This window comes from Manis javanica, chromosome X (genome assembly GCF_040802235.1).
Source record: "Manis javanica isolate MJ-LG chromosome X, MJ_LKY, whole genome shotgun sequence".
NCBI classification, from domain to species: Eukaryota; Metazoa; Chordata; class Mammalia; order Pholidota; family Manidae; genus Manis; species Manis javanica.
Genome location: NC_133174.1, coordinates 54924137 through 54947107, shown reverse-complemented (window position 1 = coordinate 54947107; position 22971 = coordinate 54924137). Strand labels below are relative to the sequence as shown.

The 22971-nt window shown below is 39.7% G+C and overlaps 1 protein-coding gene across 1 annotated transcript in view; it reads right to left on the bottom strand.

Annotated features, from left to right (window-relative positions):
* AR (androgen receptor) overlaps positions 1-22971 on the bottom strand; it is a 230876-nt gene that overhangs the window by 20781 nt on the left and 187124 nt on the right. The window lies entirely within an intron of this gene.

The following is a 22971-nucleotide window of genomic DNA, read 5'->3' as shown; positions in this document are numbered from 1 at the left end:
TCTATAAAATGTCAAAATGGTAAATGTTACAACAGAGGTATTAACAAAAGAGGAAGACAATAATCTTCCTGCACAGGTAGGGTCAGGAAATGCTTTTTGGAGTGTATATTGTATGTGTGGGGAGAGTGAGTATCTATGAGGTTGAAAACAAAGATGGGTCCTTACTTTAAAGGGGCATGTTTACCATATTGAGAAATTTGGGCTTTATCTTATAGGTGATAAGCAAATACAGACTTATAAGTCAAAGGAATGATGTAGTTGTGCCTATGTCTACTATGTCTAACAGATTGCTAGGGAAACAGACTAGAAACGCAGACAACTGAAGGACTAGACTTGTTCTTTGGATCCCTAGGTATACCAGAAAATATAATGACTTGGATATTAGTTCCCTCTTTCTCCCCCTCTACACACACACACACACTTTGATAGTTAAAGCTCTTTGAAGATGGAAAGGTTGTTGCCAGGCACTCATGTTATTGGAAATAATCAAGCAGAGGCTAGATGTACAATGGTTAAGAATTCAACCATCTGATGGGAATGAGTTTTTTAAGAAATGGTCTGAATGTCCCTTCTCATTCTCAGACTACCAAATTCTATCATCCTAATTTTGGCTCAACAAATGGAAATTTTGTGATGGTGCAGCATTTCCTACTGTACACTATAACAACTTCTGATACTGTCACTCATAGTTGAGCATGCATGGTAATACATACAGTGATTTTCTTCTTTAGTCAAGATGGGGAAGCTGAAGGGCTGAAATCCCCAATAGTATCAAAGAAATAACAGAATCCCCTTGCCTCTGTAATCTATCTGTAAAATGTGAACCATGTTAGGAGGCAGCCATTAGAAAGGATGATAGGAAAACATTATTTAAAACAACAACAATAATATAAAACTCAAACCTTCAGAATCATCCTCCCCTTCTTCCCATGCTTACACACATATAATTTAGAGGTCCTTGGATATCCTGATGTTTACTTTGTGCTATTTTTCCTAGCTATATTGGCAGAAATATAAATAATTAAAAAGGTCATAACTCTGAAGCCTAAGCATAAACAGTTGCACTGGGGCAGACCATAAGCTACTTTATCTCTAATCCTTTTAAAATAATAATAATAAATTTAAAAAGGTATAAAACTAAGAAAGACTTTGATTTCTCAATTTAAATGGATAAATACAATGAAACCTGTTGCTGATCTGTTTCTGGCTCCTGCAGAAAAAATAATAATATTATTTGGAACTGACTTTCAGTTGTAATTAGAAAAATGCGTCCTACAATACAAACTGCAATCATAGTGCAGCTCAATAAATCAATGCAAGAATTGATCACATTTTTGGATCAATAGTTAGGGAAGAGGAGGAGAAAATGGTTGGGTTGATGATGCTAAAGGATAAGAGAAAACTCAGAGTGAAATAACACGGGAACATGGAATATCAACCCAAAGTATAAGATGACCTTGTCCAACAATCATTTCTATAGGGCAGTAATAAGGGGATTCTGCACAGTTAATAATGAGATATGTACAACCACTCTCAATGCCTCCCTCCTACCCCTCACCAAGGGCACATGCTGGAAGGCATGAGCCAGGATAGGTCCATCATTTTTCAGACCTAGAGGCCTGGCACCTATGTTATCTGGCATTTGGTGAACCCATTGCTGACATGGTTCTTATAGGCAGCTCCATAGACAGTCAGTGTCTACTGGATCTGTTCTCCTGATAATATTTCTGGATGTAGACACTCAGTTCCCCATCACTGGCATTTTCTAGCCTTGAGCTCAGCTGTTGCCAGGCCATATAGTCCCCTTTCTAGCCTGGAAGAGGACAGAGATATAATTAGTCTTATGCTTGAGGTAACTAAGATAAATAAGGATAACTATTTCTTTCACAGCCTTATATGTACTTTACTTCATGAACACATGACATCATTGAATTCTGCAATGATAATAGGAGGTTAGGAATATTTCCTATCCATGTTTTGGAAATTAGTAAACTAAGGTAATACCGCTATCAGGAAAGATAATCCAATTATCTGAACCTGGTCTGCTAACTATAAAGCCTATGTTCTTTCTACTATGTTATGATGCCTTCCAAAGGAATCTGAAGCCCTGAGCCCTACTTCTCACCTAACATAAGGGTCCAGGAGTGAGGCTGGGATATATCTTCCATGCCTTCCATCCTCACCCCTAACTCCAAACTTCAGTAACTTGTATCAAATCCAGAAGGGAAGAAGCAGGAAATTATGAGAATACTCTAGTCATGTGCCAGAGCAGGTTTGGGACGCTATTGTGGCCTAAATACTCACAGCATGACACAATAGGAAGAGTCCTTAGAAATGATCTCATCAGGGGCTCAGAGATTCAATATATTTTCAGGGTCTACATGGGTAATACAGTTGTGTGTGTGTGTGTGTGTGTATGTGTGTGTGTGTGTGTGTAGGAGAATGGAGAATGGCAAGAACTCTGGTGAACTGAAGTGAATGATTTACTGCCTTCCTGGCCCTGCCATGCACATTCACATGCACACACACATACACAGACCCATAGAAGGGATTCATATAATATTTAAATTTCTTCCTGAGACTCATCTGTATTCCAAAGTTGAATTCAGTCTTGGCCACCATGCTGGGACTCCTGACATTATTCCAAACTTTGAAGTCAAAGATGGAGAGGCTGAGGCCAAAGACAGGGAGGTCACCTAGTGGTAGAGCTAAGATTAGAACCAGGGCTCTTATACCTAATTCAGAGTTCCTGTGCCACATTGGCTCTCTTTTTGTCTAACTCATTTCCACTCTGTCTCAGTACCTGCCTCCTGGAGCTCCTTCTAGATTTGCACTGTTCATCACAGTAGGCTACTAGCCATATGTGGCTACATAAATGTAAATTAATTAAAATTAAAGGAAGTTAAAAACAAAATTCCTTAGTCTCACTAGCCATTTTCAAGTGCTTGAAAGTCACATGTGGCTAGTGGCTGCTACATAGTACAGCACAGATATAGAACATTTTCATCATCTCAGAAAATTCTATGGAATACTGCTGTCAAACTGGAGTGTTCTTTGGGGGCAGCTGTCTCATTTGTCATGCTCTACTCATGCTATTCATAAAGAATAAAAGAATCCAAATGAATTTTATACAGATGAATCCATGGGATTTTCTAAAAGGAAGAGGGACAGTGCAATTGGTGCTGGTGCAATCAGTAAGGTACACTCTGTCACATCGACTTTCCTTCCAATGACTCAGATCTCGGTGGGGTGATGACTCGTGTACCTAAGCAAACTCATTACAAGCAAGATCACTATATGCAGACACTTGGGCAAAATCCATCAACATGAAATGATTCCCCTTCTTTGCATAGTGCAAATAAGAACTTGACTGGTATTTTCACATCCTCCTCCTCTAGACCTATATGGCATCTGCTTGATGAAGAGAAGCTACATTTTCACTTGCCTTTAGGACCTGGGTAATGTGCTGTCCCTGCAGCCACAGTGGCCCAAGCTGCACCAGGTGTTCTGGCCTCTTTGCTTGAAGAGGGTGACTGTACTGAACGTAATTGAAATCAGATTCCATTCATTCTGCCAGGGGATCCTCTGTTCTCTCTCTGCAGCATAGGCCAGTATGTTGCTAGATGACTTGGTATGCTGGACAAAGAAGCTTGCTAGTCCCAGCTGTTACTCAATGACCAAGGCCTTGTTTTCTATGAAGGCTGCCCCACACCCCTCCTCTCTCCTGCACCTGAGCCCCAGAGTCATATCTAACTCTTTCATGTGAGGTACAAGCCTGCCAGCCCCTGTGTTATGGCAGAGACCCAATGGTTTACTTTAATTAAGTGATGAAGCCAGGAGAAAGGGGTTGGTAAAAGTGGACAGTCTTAATTGTGTGCAAGTTGCTTTTCATCTCTTCCCTGTCTTCCAGTCTTAGGTTGAAGCAATGATGAGAAAGGGCCAATGGCAAGATACTTCCCTATTCCTACCTGCTCTTTAGGGAATTGGAGCACCAACGTGTTGCTTGGATCCTGCTGCCTGGATCCTATAGAGGACTCACTTTTATTCCTGATGGGGTTAGACCTTTGTGAGGGCTATCTCTATAGCACCAGAGAAATATTTTTCTAATCAGGTTTCATGGAGTATCCCTAAGGAGAGGTAAATGTGATTAATCTGTAGCTTCTATAGCCACTGTGAACTTTAGGTATTGTTCCAGCCCCATTCCTTGCAATGTCAAGATAGAGGCTTTTGCATCCATGGGAAAAGAGGAGAGGCAAGGTGAGGTCAAGTGTCCAAAGTCTTAGAAAGTCTGAATCTCTTTCTCTAACGTCAAGGATGTTTCTCTTCCTTATATCTCACCATGGAATTTGGAACACAAAAGAATCACTTTCTGTGGCAGGCAGACTTCTAAGATGGCCCCCAAGATTCCCAGCCTCTGTACACACACCTTTCTCCAGTTTTTTAGTCAAACCTAATATAAGTGGTGTTGTGAAGGGATTGGGCAGATGTAATTAACGTCATAATTCAGCTGATTTGTAAGGGTGGTTATCTATGATGGGCTTGACCTAATCAGATGAGCTGGTTAAAGGAACTGGGCTCTTTCTGGAATGACATTCATGGAGTCACAGGGATTCAATATAACATAAGTAAGATTCTCTGTTGCTAGCTTTGAAAGTGGAGGGGTCCACAGGGCAAGAAATGAAGGCACCTTTGAGGAGCTGAGAGAAGTTTCTGGCAGATGGCCAGAAATGAAATGGGAATCAATCCTACAACTGCAAGGAACTGAATCCTAACATAATCATACCAGGTTATAAGAGAACACTGAGCCCCAGAGTAGAATGTAGTCTGGCCAATACCTTGATTTCATCCTTGTGAGTCATTGAGCTGAAAATCCAGTCATGCTACATCAGATTTCTGACTGCATAACTGTGTGCTGATAAATAGATACTATTTGAAGCTACAAATTTTGTGGTAATTTGTTATGCAGCAGTATAAAAGCTTTCCTTGTAGAAGTGAGGTGTAGGTCAAGATAATAGACATTGGAGTCACATGATCTTGCATTCAAATCACAGCTCTGTCAATTGCTAGCTTGATAATATTGAACCCTTTGCTTAGTTTCTCTGAGATTCAGTGAACTCATTTGTAAAATGGGGGTGCCACCACCTAGTTCTTAGGACATTTATAAGTACTAAATGGGAGAAAATGCCTTGTATATAATGCTCCCTGAAATGGTTTTTTCACTCCTCATCCATTCCTGAAAAGTAGGGAGTGAATGTCTTGTAGGTGACCTAACTCAGACATGGGGAAGAAATGACAGCAGCACGAAAAGAGAACCAGATACAGCAGAGAAGGCAAAAAAAGGTAACACACTATGAAATGAAAAACAGTAACTGAGTTTCTCTGTGCATAACTGCTTGTAAAACTGAATTCAGATCTTAAGTGCAATTCTAAATGTTAACTAAACATAAAAATATGTTTGGTACAGGGTTGCAAATTCTTTGTGAAACCAGGCTAGGCTTTACTTATGTTAATGTATGTGAGTATATGTGTGCAGGTGCTTATATATTATAATGCTTAAATTTAGGGGTCATGAATTCAAATATTTTCACTAGTCAGGTAGATATTTAAATAAGTAAAATAATCTAATGAACATAAATAGGATGGGCTAGGAACAATGAATGTAATTAATGCCCTGGCTAAGGGGCAGTCTGTGTAAATTTTCTAAACAAAGACTGTTCTGGATAGAATTCTCTAAGTGAATTTTGGCCTAGGAAAAGCCAGTTTGTGGCCTCTGGCTTAAATCATGCCAGCCATCTTTCCATCTGTTAGGATTAAAACCAGGAGATCTCAGTGTACAATTTTAGGATTAAAAGGTCATAGGAACACTGGATTAGGATCCAAGGGAGCTCACTTTATGACCTTGGGAACATCCCTTTCCTTCTTCTGCAGTTGTCTCATATAAATATAAATAAAGAGTAGTAGTTAAGAACAAAGAATCTAGAGCCAGACTGTCTCAGTTGTGACTCTGGCTCTATTGCTTATATCAGTGTGACTTTAGTCAAGAATAAGCCTCTCTGTATGTTAATTTCCTTATCTGTATTGTGGGGAGAATATTAGTACTTAGTTAATAAGGTTGTTAATGAGGGATATAGACACTGTGGTGATATCTGAGAGTAGAGAGAAGATTCTGCACCACCAGAAAGAACCTCCAAGACTAAAGCATGGTGAAAAATGCACTGGACTTAGGGAGGCAGAATGCAATGATGACATTGAAGTTCTAAAATGTCATTCACAGTAATAGATTTTATATTATTGGTTGGTGGTATTCAGAGTCTTATGGGATGTGTGACCTTGGACATATCTCCTGATTCTCCTATACCCCAGTTATTTCATCTGTCAAGTGGTAACAATATGACTGGACTCATTAGAAGGAAATGAGATGATCTCAGGGAAAGTGCTCCGAGTCCCGTAAAAGTGTATGCCAGTGGGTGGGCTATGCCATTTTCCAAGAATGTATTTCTAGGTAGAAAACATTCTGAAAAACTGCTTACAGTGCTGACCTCTAAGAAGCATTGCCTCACATTTTGGGCAGCTGGCCTCAAGTTAAAGGTTGAGAGGAAAACTGACTGGTTTCAGATTCCTAAGATAATAATAGGAACTACCCTCACAGAATTATAATTTTCCTAAGAGAATGCAGGTGAGGCACATAGCACAAAGTAAATTCTGTAGGTCAATAAATGATGCCTCTTACTCTTCCTCATTGCTAAGCACCATATAGTTTCACTTCATCACCTTTATCTCAAACAGGTGAACTTATTTTTGAAAAAGCTAACTGATGAGACATATAAAATTTCCACAGGGATTGAGATAAATTAGGAGAGATAATCAGAGTTAGACGAGTCCCCAGACATCAATCTGGTATAGTAATAGAGCCCCAAAGGTTCTACAAGTGTCTCTAAGGGCCCCCAAGAGGAAGCAAAGCGGGCCTGAGTATGAGGCTCCAATAGCCCCACCTTCTTTCAAACCAGAGCAGCAGTGCTTTATTCTGTATTAACATTTGGGATTTGCATCCGATTTTGTTTGAAGAAAAGGTTCCACTGACAAGAAAAGACTTGAAGGCCCCACATCTTGTCTATCCCTTCCTCTCATATCCAAATCAATCCCTATTTTAAAGATGAGTAGGCTGAAGGCTAAAGCTAAGTCTTGCCCAAGGTCACATAGTTAGCTTGTGAACTAAGCTAACAAACAAACTAGAAGCAGTTATCCTAACTTCTAGGGTGGTACTTCTCCCATTTCATTAAGTTGAGTAGCATGTTAGTAGGGAAAAGGGTCAGTTGGAGATGAGTGGGGAAGAATTAGGACAGGGACAAGAGATAGGGAACACATCCAGTCTTTGGCAGGAATGGAGTGAGAGATTAGTCGGGGGTACCATCCATGTGTAAGCATACATTAGTAAGTATAGCCCAAATTCTCTCAAGCAAGAAGCCTCTTGGGCCTTCCCCCCAAACCCCTATTCTCTTCCCAGTCCCATTTCTGAGTCAGAAGAATAGCCAGGGAAAAGAATATCATATTTTATCTTTCAAGGTTTATGTTGGACTGTTTAGTCTAATGTTTTTTAGTTCATGGAGGAGTAAACGTAATTAATAATAGAATGATACACAATGCTGCAAATCCTTGCCAAAACACAGGGTTTGATAGAAACTGTTTCCAAGTCTCCTCTCTCTGACTACTGGACCAGAAGAAAGGGGCCCACTGTCCAGATACCATCCTGGGTGAGGGACACAAGGTCATTACCAAAAACCTGCTCATGTGAAATTGCATAGCCTGGAAATACTTTCACTTATCAGGCTTTTCCACTGGAAAAAGTAGCTACATGAATTTAGAGCATACATGCTTTTACAATTACATTTAAACTGACATTAAAAACAAATGTGAAACAGTCCAAGCTGAACAGGTCAGCATGACCTGGAAAGCAAACAAGAGGAAAAAAAAAAAAAGAAAGAAAATAGAAAAAGAAAAAGAAGCCCGATGTTAACAGCATTAATTCTGTCAGTCTGTTGTAAATAAGAAAATGCCATTGGTGTATTAATGGCTTTATTAAAGGAAAGTTCACTAACAGAAATATGTGACATTCAAACAAACAGAAAGCGGTTAAAAAATAAACCGCATTAGCTTTGCAATCGACATTAGGGAATGTCTTGCTGGTTTGGAGACTAAAATTCTGCCCTGAAGAGGCCTGAAGTGCTTCCTTGGCTTTTCTCTGTAATGTTGCTGAGTCAGGGAAAGGAGAAAAAAGTGTGTGTGTGTGACTGGAGAAGGAAGAGGCTGGAAAATGCAGGCCTGAGGCAAGGCAGGAAGGGGGCTTCTGACTCTCATATTTGTTTGCTCCTGGTCTCACAGACTCCACATCCACCAGAAGGATACTGGCTTCTATGTGGAGGATGTGGGGCTTACAGAGTATAGCAAGATATTAGAAACTCTAATAAAGTGCCTCTCCTCTTACATCAATGCAAAATTTAAGGCTGGCCTGGGATCAAGGGCTTCACACCTGATGTAGAGGCAACCAGATGATGTGAGTGAGCAGTGGGGGCAGATGAGGATACTAAGGCTAGAAATAAGAGGTAAAGTCTGATCTACATTCCTCCATCATAGTGACTTAAATAGGAAACAGTAGAGGGAGGACTTGGTTCTTAGATTTTGCCTTCCTCTCTCTTATGAAAGGTTCAAGTGTGTATGAGCTTCTGAAAACAGAATCACCTTGACTTTGGGAATAGAGAGGGAAGAACTGACTCTAGTCTCCTGGTTTGAAGAGAAGGGTGTGGCTAGCTCATCCAAGAGAAGCAGAAATCTGGTCTTTGTTTACTGAACTGCAGTGGATTAGTTACTACCTTCAGCTCAGTGATGGGGTGTGAGGTTAAGATCTAAGTCCTTGGCAGTGGTCTAGCAGAATGGAGGTAAGGTAAAACTTAGGAATTCCTTAGTAACCAACTGAAAATGCCCATGGGAGTCCCATACAGACACAGTGGCTTCTTGTTCAAGGGAGCACTCAGGGTCCTATCAGCAAAGCTTCTTCCTAGCAGCACACTGGAAAGTGAAAAACTGAGCCAAGAGCTTCATTGCATCGACCTGAGTCAGTGCCTAGCTGCCATCAGAATACAATAAAAAACAATCAAAAAGCTCTTTGCTAATGCCAAGTCATATTACAGGAAACAACAATCATGATACTCATGACTACATGAATGGTAACTGTTACTATTTCTAGAGCTAATTTTCACAACATCCCTGTGAGGTATGGAAACACCATTTGTCTCACTGGGGGGAGTCATCAACTAAGAGAGTAACCCCCACCCCCAATAGTCTGTGGTGAGGAGCAAGAGCTTAAACCTGTAAGTTTCAGATTCCAGATGGTTTCAGGATATTCCCTAGAATCCTCTAGAACCCCCATTTCAGTGTCTGGTCGTTTTGAGATGCTTGCAATTGCTAACCTGAAATTTTTCTAGTATGAAAGAGAGACAGTGTTGAACGTAGTAACTTAAAGATAGGCTTCCGCCTAGCAAACCCTGTTGTCAAATACCTGAGTCAGGTCCTCTGATGCAGGATGCAGCATGCAGCATGCAAAACTGGGGAGTAGGGGGCTGCCATTTTGGACTGGGAGTTTCCTTTTGTCTTTTCCTACCTACCTTACTGTAAGACAGAGATGAGACAGGGAAATGAAAAATTCTTTACTTGGAGTTGTTTTTTTCCCCCTTTCTTTTCTGCTTTATTGACAAACATACTAAAGAGCTTATATGTATGCTTGTGTGTGACTCTTTCTACACAGTGGGCAAGAATTAGGCAGGGTAGGAGGGGATTATGTGGAGGAAGAGAAGGGAGGTAGAATTTAGTAGTTTTATTACAGCCCCTTGGAGCCCAACAAAGACTCCCTATTCAGTCTTCCAAATTTCTTGCAGCAGCCAAACAATCCCATAATATTACAAGCATTATTCCTCAGCCTGGAGATGGGAATGATTCAAAATTAATGATTATGTGCCTAAAAGCTCATTAATCAAAACTTCCATGCCTCATTTTTGATCCTGGGGACAGTCCTCAGTCTCTTTCAGTTTCATTGCGGCCAGCATGACACACCCCACTGTGAGTGTCAAGATCCAGATTTTCTTCTTAGTTCCAAATGCCAGTGCAAGTTTCTGCAGGTGATTTCTTCAGGATCTTGCTTACATTTTTTAAATTGCTGACTTCTAGAAGAGTGAAATGTCCCTGTACAATCAATTTTCACTTCATAGAACCATTGGTTCAATGAGGGTATTAAACAAGGGAAAGAAAGACATTTCTATGCTTCGCTTAAGAGATCTAAAAAGTGCAACAAGGATTAACTGGACTGAGGGGAATGGAAATGGATTTCAAAAAAGGTGATGCAGAGTAACGATGCCATTTCCAGTTTATTTCTGAGATATCTGTTGTCATGGAAATATTATCAATAATAGATACTCTGAAGAGTCTACTGGTTTCTGGGTGGCTGTGTATTTTCCCTCTTAGTTTGACTTCACAAGACATGATCCCAAAAGACATGCAAAAGTCTCTAAAAAAGTATCTTGCTCAAGTAAATTGTCTATGTTCAATATGATAAGAAAATATTTTAAATACTTTTGTGGCTCTCTTTTTAAATCAGAAGTGATTTTCAAACAAACAAGTTATGTTATCAGCTCAAATGAGTTTTTTCCTTAATTGTTGTATTTAGAAAATACTTGCCTTTGTATATATGACCTATTGTGTGCTGTGTACTCTTAGCTTTCTGCCTACTACTTTCAAAAAATATTGCCCATCACATCATTTTGTTCTCTCAAGAGTAACTGAGAGATTTTGGTGCACTCACAGAAAAAGTAAACAACAATAAAATCTTTCTGCTGCAATTACACTTTAAAAATTCAAGGATTTTAAGTGGCAATTTTACAAGGAGATACTCAAGTACCAGACACAGGGTATCATCAATTTTGATGATCAAAAAAATCATTTACCTCTAACCACAGTTTTCTAAATGCAAACACTCAGAGACAGACTACAACATATATATGCTATCCCAGATAATTTGGATTGGGAGAATTAAGAGAAACAGTCTCTGGTCTCTCTATATACAAGCTCATTTGAGAACCACAATTAGAGAGAAGTATACCTTTTTCTTGCCAATGTGTTACCAAATATGTATGCAACCAACTGGAGAATGGCAATCTAGGCCATCGAAAACAGATTTCAAGGGTTGATTCAAAGGTAATCCAGAGATCAGGGACCTGAAAAACCAGTACCAAAAGCCACACTGTAACAGAAAGAGAACAGGGCCCAATGATGACATGGAACACACAGACCAATTCTCATCCAAAAAAGGAGTGGAGGGCACAGTGATATTTATTGTGGGGCTACTGTGTACCAGTTTCTTTACAAACTTAAAGTTTCTGTTAGGAAGATTTTATTCTTCACATAGTATAGTTGAGCAAACTTTGGCTCATAGAGATCTAATGATTTGCCTAAGGTCAGCAAGATAGTAAGTAGCAGAGGCAGGACTAGAAACAAGGCCTGGCTATATCTGAATCCATCATATTATTTCCATAATACCACAGGACCTCTTAAAACAAAAAAATACAAAACAAAAAAATAGAAGTTTGTAAGTGCTGAGTCACATGTTGTACATGCTGATGTCAAAATTTATAGGGTAATTCTGCTACTCTATGCATGCCTCAGTTATGCAGAGCTGTAGGAGCACTCATGTATTTGAGAATTGTGTGTGAGGAGTAGCACTTGTCAGAATTGAGACTTACCCTTACATTTCCAACTTGAAGACCTTATGACTCTAATTAGAGCCAAAGGAGAAGAGAGAAAATCCTAGTAACAGAGTTCCACACTGCTGATTCTTTATGATACCCTGCTGCCTGCTGAATAGGAGGTAGAAAGGACTTGATCTTTGGATGGGCTGTGGGACCCAGATTCTACAAATCATGATTTCTAGGCTTCTTACTTTAGTAATGAGGTTCTATGGTAGCACTATGATGAAGTTCTGGGTAGATATTGGAATGCTTGTCAGAGAGTGAATAAAAGGATTTTAAACTTTAGGGCAGAATGCCTAGAATCCATGTATTTCCAGAGCTTTGCATGGTTCTGGAAAGTCATAATATTTCCAGGAGTAACTTGTTTAGCATGATCCTTGGGTCAGGAATATGTACCTGTGGCCATTAGATGACTTGGTCAAAAACCCTGCTTTAGCCTAGATTATATCCTATCCTTTGTGTAAGCTAATAATACTACAGATCCAAAATGATTTACTTTTGTTGTCTGAATATCCTGTGGTGCATATTCTTTTTTTTCTTCTTCTTAATTTTTTTTTGAGGGACATTATATTTACTAGACTCCCCTCTTCACCAAGTCACCTGCATATTCTTTAGATATGGTGAAGATGGTTTGCTCTTGGTCAGGAAAGCATTCTTGATTGATTCTCCTGGTAAGCAATGACATGCATATCTACAAAATAGATGACCTGGGCTAGTGGTTATCTGCCTATAGGATGCCGTATTTATCTTTACCCAAGTTTTCCAAACTGTATTCCAGAAAACAGTGGTTTTGTAGGATATTAACAGGTATTATGTGGAAGAAGGATTTCTGCTACTCTATGCATGCCTCAGTTATGCAGAGCTGTAGGAGCACTCATGTATTTGAGAATTGTGTGTGAGGAGTAGCACTTGTCAGAATTGAGACTTACCCTTACATTTCCAACTTGAAGACCTTATGACTCTAATTAGAGCCAAAGGAGAAGAGAGAAAGTCCTAGTTCCTAAAATTACTTTATTATAGTACTTGACAAGCTCTATTTTATGCTAACATGCATTGTAAATATTCCTGAGGAGGACCACAATATGCAGGTTTGCCTAAGTTATTGGACCATAGAAATCATTCTTCATGGACCATGTCATGAAACTAGTTTTATCAGGACCCACACCAGGAAACACTGGCCTAGACCAAGGCAATAGGCTTTGTATAAGGGAAGGACTCATGTACATGGTTAGTACTTGCATGGAGGCAACTAACCCCAGGAAACAAGGTTGCAATCATAGGTGCTTAGCAAAATCTGATGTTAGAAATTTCTCTTTCTGGCCTACTCTCTCTTTTTTTCTAAAATTTAAGTTCTTACCTATGGAACATTCACATTGCCACTAATTTTGTTTAAAAGAAACCATGCAGACTGAGGATTAAAGATGGCAGTGTGAGAGGACAGACAGAGGCTTCCTTCTAAAACTAGATACAATTTGAAAATATAGTTGGCACAACAAATCCTGAGAGAGCAACAGGAAAGAGGATGGCGCCAGACTGCACACACCTGGAGAAAAGAGCAGAACTCACCGAACGGGGTAACGTACCAAAGCTGTGGCTCTGCAGGACCCAAGCCCCTCCCCAACCCCAGCTCACCAGCAGGAGGAAGAGAAATAGAAGAGGGAGGGAGTGGAAGGCTTGGGACTGCTGAATATCTAGCTCTGGAGATCTGCTCTGGGAGCACAAACCTACATTTCATGGTGCTTTCATGAGACTCGCATGACTACCAGGTTGGAAAGTTAATACAGGCAGAGTTCCTGAGGAGACTGGGATTCTGGCCACTTGTGGAAAGCAGGGATCCATATCTGGCTGCTCTGGGACAAAAACTTATACCTGTGTGCCCGGCCCTCTGGCTCAAGCACTGGAGACAGGCACAGCAGCCGGGAGGTGGGGAACAGTTATTTCCTCCCCCCAGGCACCAGTACCGCTCCCATGTGACCCCCGACATTGCTTCAGGGGCTGAGAAGCTCCAGAATAGAGCTTCTGGACACTAAAGGGCAACATATACAAACATGAAACTCCAAAGGAACCTTGTCCAGAGTAAAATTATTAATACAACTCCTGAGAAAGATTTAAATGATATGGACCTCGTGACTCTTCCTGAAAGGGAGTTCAAAATAAAAATCATAAACACCCTAATGAAGGTAAGGAAGACATCCAAGAACTCAGGAATGAATTCAGGTTGGAGATCCAATTGTTGAAGAGCACAATGGAGGATTTTAAAAGCAGGTTGGATACAGTACAGGAGACAATAAATGAAATAGAAGCTAAAGAAGATGAATACAAAGAGGCTGAGGCACAGAGAGAAAAAAGGATCTCTAAGAATGAAAGAATATTGAGAGAACTGTGTGACCAACCCAAGCGGAACAATATTCGCATTATAGGGATACCAGAGGAAGAAGAGAGAGAGAGAGGGATAGAAAGTGTCTTCGAGGATGTAGTTGCTGTAAACTTCCCAATCTGGGGAAGGAGATAGTCTCTCAGGCCATGGAGATCCACAGATTTCCCAATACAAGAGAGCTAAGGAAGATAACACCAAGACACATAGTAATTAAAATGGGAAAGATCAAGGATAAGGAAAGCCCATTAAAAGCAGCCAGAGACAGAAATAAGGTCGCATACAAAGGAAAGCCCATCAGACTAACATCAGACTTCTCAGCAGAAACCTTACAGGCCAGAAGGGAGGGGCATGATGTATTGAATGCAATGAAGCAAAAGGGCCTGGAAACAAGATTACTTTATCCAGCAAGATTATCATTTAAATTTGAAGGAGGGATTAAATAATTTCCAGAGAAGCAAAATCTGAGAGAATTTACCTCCCACAAACCATCTCTACAGTCTATTTTGGAGGAACTGCTATAGATGGAAGTGTTCCTAAGGTTGAATAGCTGTCACCAGAGGTAATAAAACCACAGTAAAGAAAGTAGAACAGCTAATTATGAAGCAAATGCAAAATTAAATAAACTATCCCTAAAGTCAATCCAGGGATAGACAAAAAGTACAGAATTTGATACCTAATATATAAAGAATGAGGGAGGAAGAAAAAGGAGAAGTAGAAAAGAACTTTTAGATTGTGTTTGTAACAGCATACTAAGTGAGTTTACATAGACTCTTAGACAGAAAGGAAAGTAACCTGGAACCTTTGGTAACCACGAATCTAAAGCCTGAAATGGCAATAAGTACATACCTATCGATAATCACCCTAAATGTAAATGGAATGAATGCATCAATTAAAAGATATAGAGTCACTGAATGGATAAAAAAACAAGACCCATCTATATGCTGCTTACAAGAGACTCACCTCAAACCCAAAGACATGCACAGACTAAAAGTAAAGGGATGGAAAAAGATATTTCATGCAAACTATAGGGAGAAAAAAGCAGGTGTTGCAGTACTAGTATCAGACAAAATAGACTTCAAAACAAAGAAAGGAATAACAGAGAAAGAAGGAAATTACATAATGATAAAAGAGTCAGTCCAACAAGAGGATATAACCATTATAAATATATATGCACCCAACAGAGGAGCACCAGCATATGTAAAACAAATACTAACAGAATTAAATGAGGAAATAGAATGCAATGCATTCATTTTAGGAGACATCAACACACCATTCACTCCAAAGGACAGATCCACCAGACAGAAAATAAGTAAGGACACAGACGCACTGAAGAACACGCACTAGAACAGATGGACCTAATAGACATCTATAGAACTCTACACCCAAAAGCAACAGGATACACATTCTTCTCAAGTGCACATGGAACATTCTCCAGAATAGACCACATACCACATACTAGGCCACAAAAAGAGCCTCAGTAAATTCAAAAACATTAAAATTCTACCAACCAACTTTTCAGACCACAAAAGTATAAAACTAGAAATAAATTGAACAAAGAAAGCAAAAAGGCTCACAAACACATGGAGGCTTAACAACATGCTCCTAAATAGTCAATGGATCAATGACCAAATTGAAATGGAGATCCAGTAATATATGGAAATAAATGACAGCAACAACACAAAACCCCAACTTCTGTGGGATGCAGCGAAATCAATCTTAAGAGGAAAGCATATAGCAATCCAGGCATATTTAAAGAAGGAAGAACAAACCCAAATGAATAGTCTAATCTCACAATTATAAAAATTGGAAAAAGAAGAACAAATGAGGCCTAAAGTCAGCAGAAGGAGGGACATGTTAAAGATCAGAGAAGATATAAATAAAATGGAGTACAATAAAACAATAGAAAAAAATCAATGAAACCAAGAGCTGATACTTTGAGAAAATAAACAAAATAGATAAGCCTCTAGCAAGACTGATTCAGAGAAAAAGAGAATCAACACACATCAACAGAATCAGAAATGAGAAAGGAAACATTACAACGGACCCAACAGAAATACAAAGAATTATTAGAGACTACTATGGAAACCTATATGCTAAGAAGCTCGAAAACCTAGAAGAAATGGACAACTTCCTAGAAACATACAACCTTCCAAGACTGACTGAGGAAGAAACACAAAATCTAAACAGACCAATTACTAGCAAAGAAATTGAAGCAGTAATAAAAAAACTACCTATGAACAAACCCCTGGGCCAGACGGATTTACTGTGGGATTAAATCAGACATACAGAAAACACATAATACCCATTCTCCTTAAAGTTTTCCAAAAAACAGAAGAGGAGGGAATACTCCCAAACTCATTCTATGAAGCCAACTTCACCCTAATACCAAAAGCAGCAAAGACCCCACCAAAAAAGAAAATTACAGACCAATATCCCTGATAACATAGATGTATAAATGCTCAACAAAATATTAGCAAACTGAATTCAAAAATACATCAAAAGGATCATACACCATGACCAAGTGGGATTCATCCGAGGGATGCAAGGATGGTACAACATTCGAAAATCCATCAACATCATCCACCACATAATAAAAGAAGGACAAAAACCACATGATCATCTGCATAGATGCTGAAAAAGAATTTGACAAAATTCAGCATCCATTCATAATAAACACTCTCAACAAAATGAGTATAGAGGGCAAGTACCTCAACATAATAAAGGCCATATATGATAAACCCACAGCCAACATCATACTGAACAGTGAAAAGCTGAAAGCTTTTCCTCTGAGATCGGGAACAAGACAGGGATGCCCACTCTCCCCACTGTTATTCAACATAGTACTGGAGGTCCTAGCCATGGCAATTAGACAAAAAAAAGAAATACAAGGAATCCAGATTGGTAAAGAAGAAGTCAAACTGTCACTATTTGCAGATGACATGATATTGTACATAAAAAACCCTAAATACTCCACTCCAAAACTACTAGAACTGATATCAGAATACAGCAAAGTTGCAGGATACAAATTAACACACAAAAATCTCTGGCTTTCCTATACACTAACAATGAACTAATAGAAAGAGAAATCAGGAAAACAATTCCATTCACAATTACAAACAAAAAAGAATAAAATACTTAGGAATAAACCTTACCAAGGAAGTGAAGACCTATAAGACAGTCTTAAGAGAAATTAAAGAGGACACAAACAAATGGAAACTCATCCCGTGCTCTTGGCTAGGAAGAATTAATATCATCAAAATGGCCATCCTGTCCAAAGCAATATACAGATTTGATGCAATCCCTATCAAATTCCCAACAACATTCTTCAGCGAACTAGAACAAATAGTTCAAAAATTCATATAGAAACACCAAAGACCCCGAATTGCCAAAGCAATCCTGAGAAGGAAGAATAAAGTGCAGAGGATCTCGCTTCCCAACTTCAAGCTCTTCTACAAAGCCACAGTATTCAACACAGTTTGGTACTGGCACAAGAACAGAGCCACAGACCATTGAAACAGATCAGAGACTCCAAACATTAGCCCAAACATATATGGTCAATTAATATGCAATAAAGGAGCCATGGACATACAGTGGGGAAGTGACAGTGTCTTCAACAGATGGTGCTGGCAAAACTGGACAGCTACATGTAAGAGAATGAAACTGGATCACTGTCTAACCCCATACACAAAAGTAAATTTGAAATTCATCGAAGACCTGAATGTAAGTCATGAAACCATAAAACTCTTAGAAAAAATCATAGGCAAATATCTCTTGGACATAAACATGATCGACCTCTTCATGAATATATCTCCCCAGGCAAGGGACACAAAATCAAAAATGAATAAGTGGGACTATATGAAGCTGAAAAGCTTCTGTACAGCAAAGGACAGCATCAATAGAACAAAAAGGTACACTATAGTATGGGAGAATATATTCATAAATGATACATCTGATAAAGGGTTAACATCCAAAATATATAAAGAGCTCATGCACCTCAACAAAAAAGAGCAAATAATCCAATTTAAAAAATGGGCAGAGAAGCTGAACAGACAGTTCTCCTAAGAAGAAATTGAGATGGCCAACAGACACATGAAAAGATGCTCCACATCGCTTTTCATCAGAGAAATGCAAATTAAATCCACAATGAGATATCACCTCACACCAGTAAGGGTTGCCACCATCCAAAAGACAAACAACATCAAATGTTGGCGAGGTTGTGGAGAAAGGGGAACCCTCCTACACTGCTGGTGGGAATGTAAATTAGTTCAACCATTGTGGAAAACAATACGGAGGTTCCTCAAAAAGCTCAAAATAGACTTACCATTTGACCCAGGAATTCCACTTCTAAGAATTTACCCTAAGGATGCAGCACTCCAGTTTGAAAAAGACAGATGCACCCCTATGTTTATCGCAGCACTGTTTACAATAGCTAAGAAATGGAAGCAACCTAAGTGTCCATCAGTAGATGAATGGATAAAGAAGATGTGGTACATATACACAATGGAATATTATTCAGCCATAAGAAGAAAACAAATCCTATCATTCGCAACAACATGGATGGAGCTAGAGGGTATTATGCTCAGTGAAATAAGCCAGGTGGAGAAAGACAAGTACCAAATGATTTCACTCATATGTGGAATATAAGAACAAAGAAAAACTGAAGGAACCAAACAGCAGCAGAATCACAGACCCAAAGAATGGACTAACAGTTACCAAAGGGAAAGGGACTGGGCAGGAGAGGTGGGAAGGGAGGGATAAGAGCAGGGAAAAAGAAAGGGGGCCTTACGATTAGCATATATATTGTGTGGCAGTGCATAGGGAGGGATGTGCAACACAGAGAAGACAAGTAGTGAGTCTACAGCATCTTACTACGCTGATGGATAGTGACTGTAATGGGGTTTGTGGAGTGGGACTTGGTGAAGGAGGGAGTCTAGTAACCATAATGTTCTTCATGTAATTGTAGATTAATGATAATGAAATGAATAAAAAATCATGCAAATAAACAAAATGATCTGTTAACATGTCTATCTCATGTCATTGTTCTTCAACTGCTTGAAGTCCAAAGCTTTCAGCATAATAACCAAGTTCATTTTCAGTGAGGTTTCAGACTGCCTTCCCTATTTTCCAAGATCTGGCCATATTAAACTATTTGCTATCCCTCAAACCCACAATGAATTTCGTATATTTCTGTGCCTTTATTAAAACCATACCCTTTTCCCTAAATGCCCTTTCCCTTCCATCTCATGCAACTTTTTCCCAGTAATTTCCTATCCATCCTTTAAGGTTAAGGTGTATTCTTCATGAGTGTCTATCTCCCGTTGTTTAACTTTTGAGGGAAGAGATTATATCTTACTCACCTCTGCTCCTCCAAAATGACTACCATAGTGTTTGGCATATAGTTGGCATTCAGTAAATACTAGCTAAAGAGACAGATGAGTGAATGGATAAATATATAAGGACTAGTCAGTTGGCTGGTTGGAAGGATGGATGGACAGATAGAATGATGAATAAATGCTGTGAAATGTGGCTCCTAAAGAACCATGCCATGAATAATGTTTCAGCATTGGAATTACTCTCTGGCATTCTGGACACGTGATCTAGAGGTAGCAATGCTGCACTGATTTGAGTATGAACAATGATGAAAGAGCTGGCATCAAGGCTGTCCTCAAGGCTTAGATTCTCAAGATGGTGGCATGTGTAGGGTGGTGGAAATCTCCTCCCAAAACCATATATATTTTGAAAATACAGCAAATACAACTATTCCTAAAAGAGTGACCAGAAGATACAGTGCATGAGCCAGGCTACATCTGCAAGAACCCAACATTTCTCAAAAAAGGGTAAGATCAAAGCCATGACCCAGCAGGACCTGAGCACTACCCCCAGCCCAGCTCACTGGAGATGTTAAATAACAGCCCTAGTAGTCTGCCCCAAGAGCACAGACACACATTGCATGGTGCTCTGGACATTAGAGGAGCAGTAAAGCAAAATCCGAGACTAAGACTGCAAACAGGTTCCCCAAACTGGCTGTCCTGGGATGAAAGAAAAGCAGGCACTTTAAAAGTCTTAAATGGACAAGGGTTTAACAGGTGGCCAAAGTCATCCTGGCTTACTCAGCCCAGTAGGCTGGGAACTTTAAGGAACTTCAGGCTCCCTAAACCCCTGGGTAGCAACGCAGCCTTGAAGCCCCTCATGGCAATAAGCAGCCTGCTGTTCCTTCCCCACTGCCGGCACTGCAAGGAAAATGGCTGACCCACCACTGCTGCAGAACAGCCGGGCAATAGCCATGCCTACAGCAAGAACACAGCTTAATATAGAGGCTTCTACCTGCACGTGGCTAGCTGGCGCAGACACAGAGGCTGCTCGCTGTGCAGTTGACCGGCAGAGACAGCGGAGATGGGTGCAGAGTCCAGGAGGCACAGAGGGGCTTTGTTCCCATGGCAGAACACACGCCACTGGCCTGTGACCCCTGCCAATGCCCTAGGCCATCCTGAGGGCTGACCTACACATGGCAACTCAATGGATTAACCTAGAGGCTGCTCACTGCATGGGGTTGACTGGCATGGACAGTGGAGATGGGCACAGAGACCAGGAGGCACAAAGGGGCTATGCTGTTGTGGCAGAACATGTGTTGCTGGCCTGTGACCCCACCATTGCCCTAGGCCATCTCAAATGTCACCCCACCCATGGCAGCTTAGGGGATTAACCCAGAGGCTGATCCCTGTGTGCAGTTAACTGGCACAGACAGCAGACACAGGCAAGGTGACTGGCAAGATGGAAGTGACTTTGTTCTCCCAGCTGACACATGTGCCACTCACTGGTGACCAACCCCATCACCATGAAAAGGCAGAAGAAACTTGTTCAGTCCAAAATCCTTCAAACACCACAGAGAGGGCTTGGTGAGACTGAAATCACCAATATTCTTGAAAAATAATTCAAAATAAAAGTCAAGAGCATGCTGACGGAGCTACAGAGAAATATTCAAGAGGTAAGGGTTGAATTCTGGAGGGAGATAACAAAAATGAAACAAACAATGGAAGGATTTAAGAGCAGATTGGATGAGGTGAAAGAGACTGTTAATAGAAGAGAAATCAGAGAACCAGAATACAGAGAAGCTGAGGCACAGAGAGATAAAAGGATCTCTAGAAATTAAAGAATATTAAGAGAACTGTGTGACCAATCCAAACGGAACAATATTCACATTTTAGGGGTACAAGAAGAAGAAGAGAAAAAGGGATAGAAAGTGTCTTTGAAGAAATAATTGCTGAAAATTTCCCTAAACTGGGGAAGGAAATAGTCTCTCAGACCATGGAAGCCCACAGATTTCCCAACACAAGGGACCCAAGGAGGACAATACCAAGATGTATAATAAATAAAATAGCAAAGACCAAAGACAAGGACAGGGTATTAAAAGTAGCCAGAGAGAGAAAAGATCACCTACAAAGGAAAACCCATCAGGCTATCATCAGATTTCTCAGCAGAAACCTTACAGGACAGAAGGGAATGGCATGATATATTTAATTCAATGAAACACAAGGACCTCAAACCAAGAATAATGTATCCAGCAAGATTATAATTTAAATTTGAAGGAGTGATTAAACAATTCCCAGATAAGCAAAAGTTGAGGAAATTTACCTCTCACAAACCATCTCTACATCATATTTTGAATGGACTGCTCTGGATGGAAGTATGCCTAAGGCTAAATTTCTGCCACTAGACAAAATAAAAACACAGGAAAGAAAGTAGATCAACCAAATACTAACAAAATGCAAAATAAAATCAGCTATCCACAAAGTCAGAAAAGAGAAACACAAATAGTATAAAATAAAACAACTAACATATAAAGAGTGGAAGAGGAAGAAAAAGAAGGGAGAGAAATAAGGAATCATCAGACTGTGTTTACAATAGCATAGTAACTGAGTTAAGTTAGAGAGTAAAGAGGCTGTCCCTGAACCTTTGGTAACAATGAATCCAAAGCCTGTGATGGCAATAAGTACATATCTATCTATAATGACCCTAAATGTAAATGGACTGAATGCACCAATCAAAAGACACAGAGTAATAGAATGGGCAAAAAAGCAAGAACCATCTCTGTGTTGCCTACAAGAGACTCATTTCAAACCCAAAGACATACACAAACTAAAAGTGAAGAGATGGAAAAAGATATTCCATGCAAACAATAGGGAGAAAAAAAGCAGGTACTGCAGTACTTGTATCAGACAAAATAGACTTCAAAACAAAGAAAGTCAAAAGAGACAAAGAAGAACATTGCATAATGATAAAGGGGTCAGTCCAACAAGAGGATATAAACATTATAAATACCTATGCACCCAACACAGGAGTACTGACATACGTGAAACAAATACTAACAGAATTAAAGAAGGAAATAAAATGCAATGCATTCATTTTAGGAGATTTCAACACACAACTTACTCCAAAGGACAGATCAACCAGAAAGAAAATAAGTAAGGACACAGAGGCACTGAACAACTATTAGAACAGATGGACCTAACAGATATTTGCAGGAGTCTACACCCAAAAGCAGCAGGATACATATTCTTCTCAAGTGCACATGGAATATTTTCCAGAATAAACCATATACTAGGCCACAAAAACAGCCTCAATAAATTAAAAAAGATCGAAATTTTATTAACCAACTTCTTAGACCAAAAAGGTATAAAACTAGAAATAAATTGTACAAAGAAAACAAAAATGCTCACAAACACATGGAGGATTAACAACATGTTCCTCAATGATCAATGGATCAATGACCAAATTAAAACAGAGATCAAGCAATATATGGAG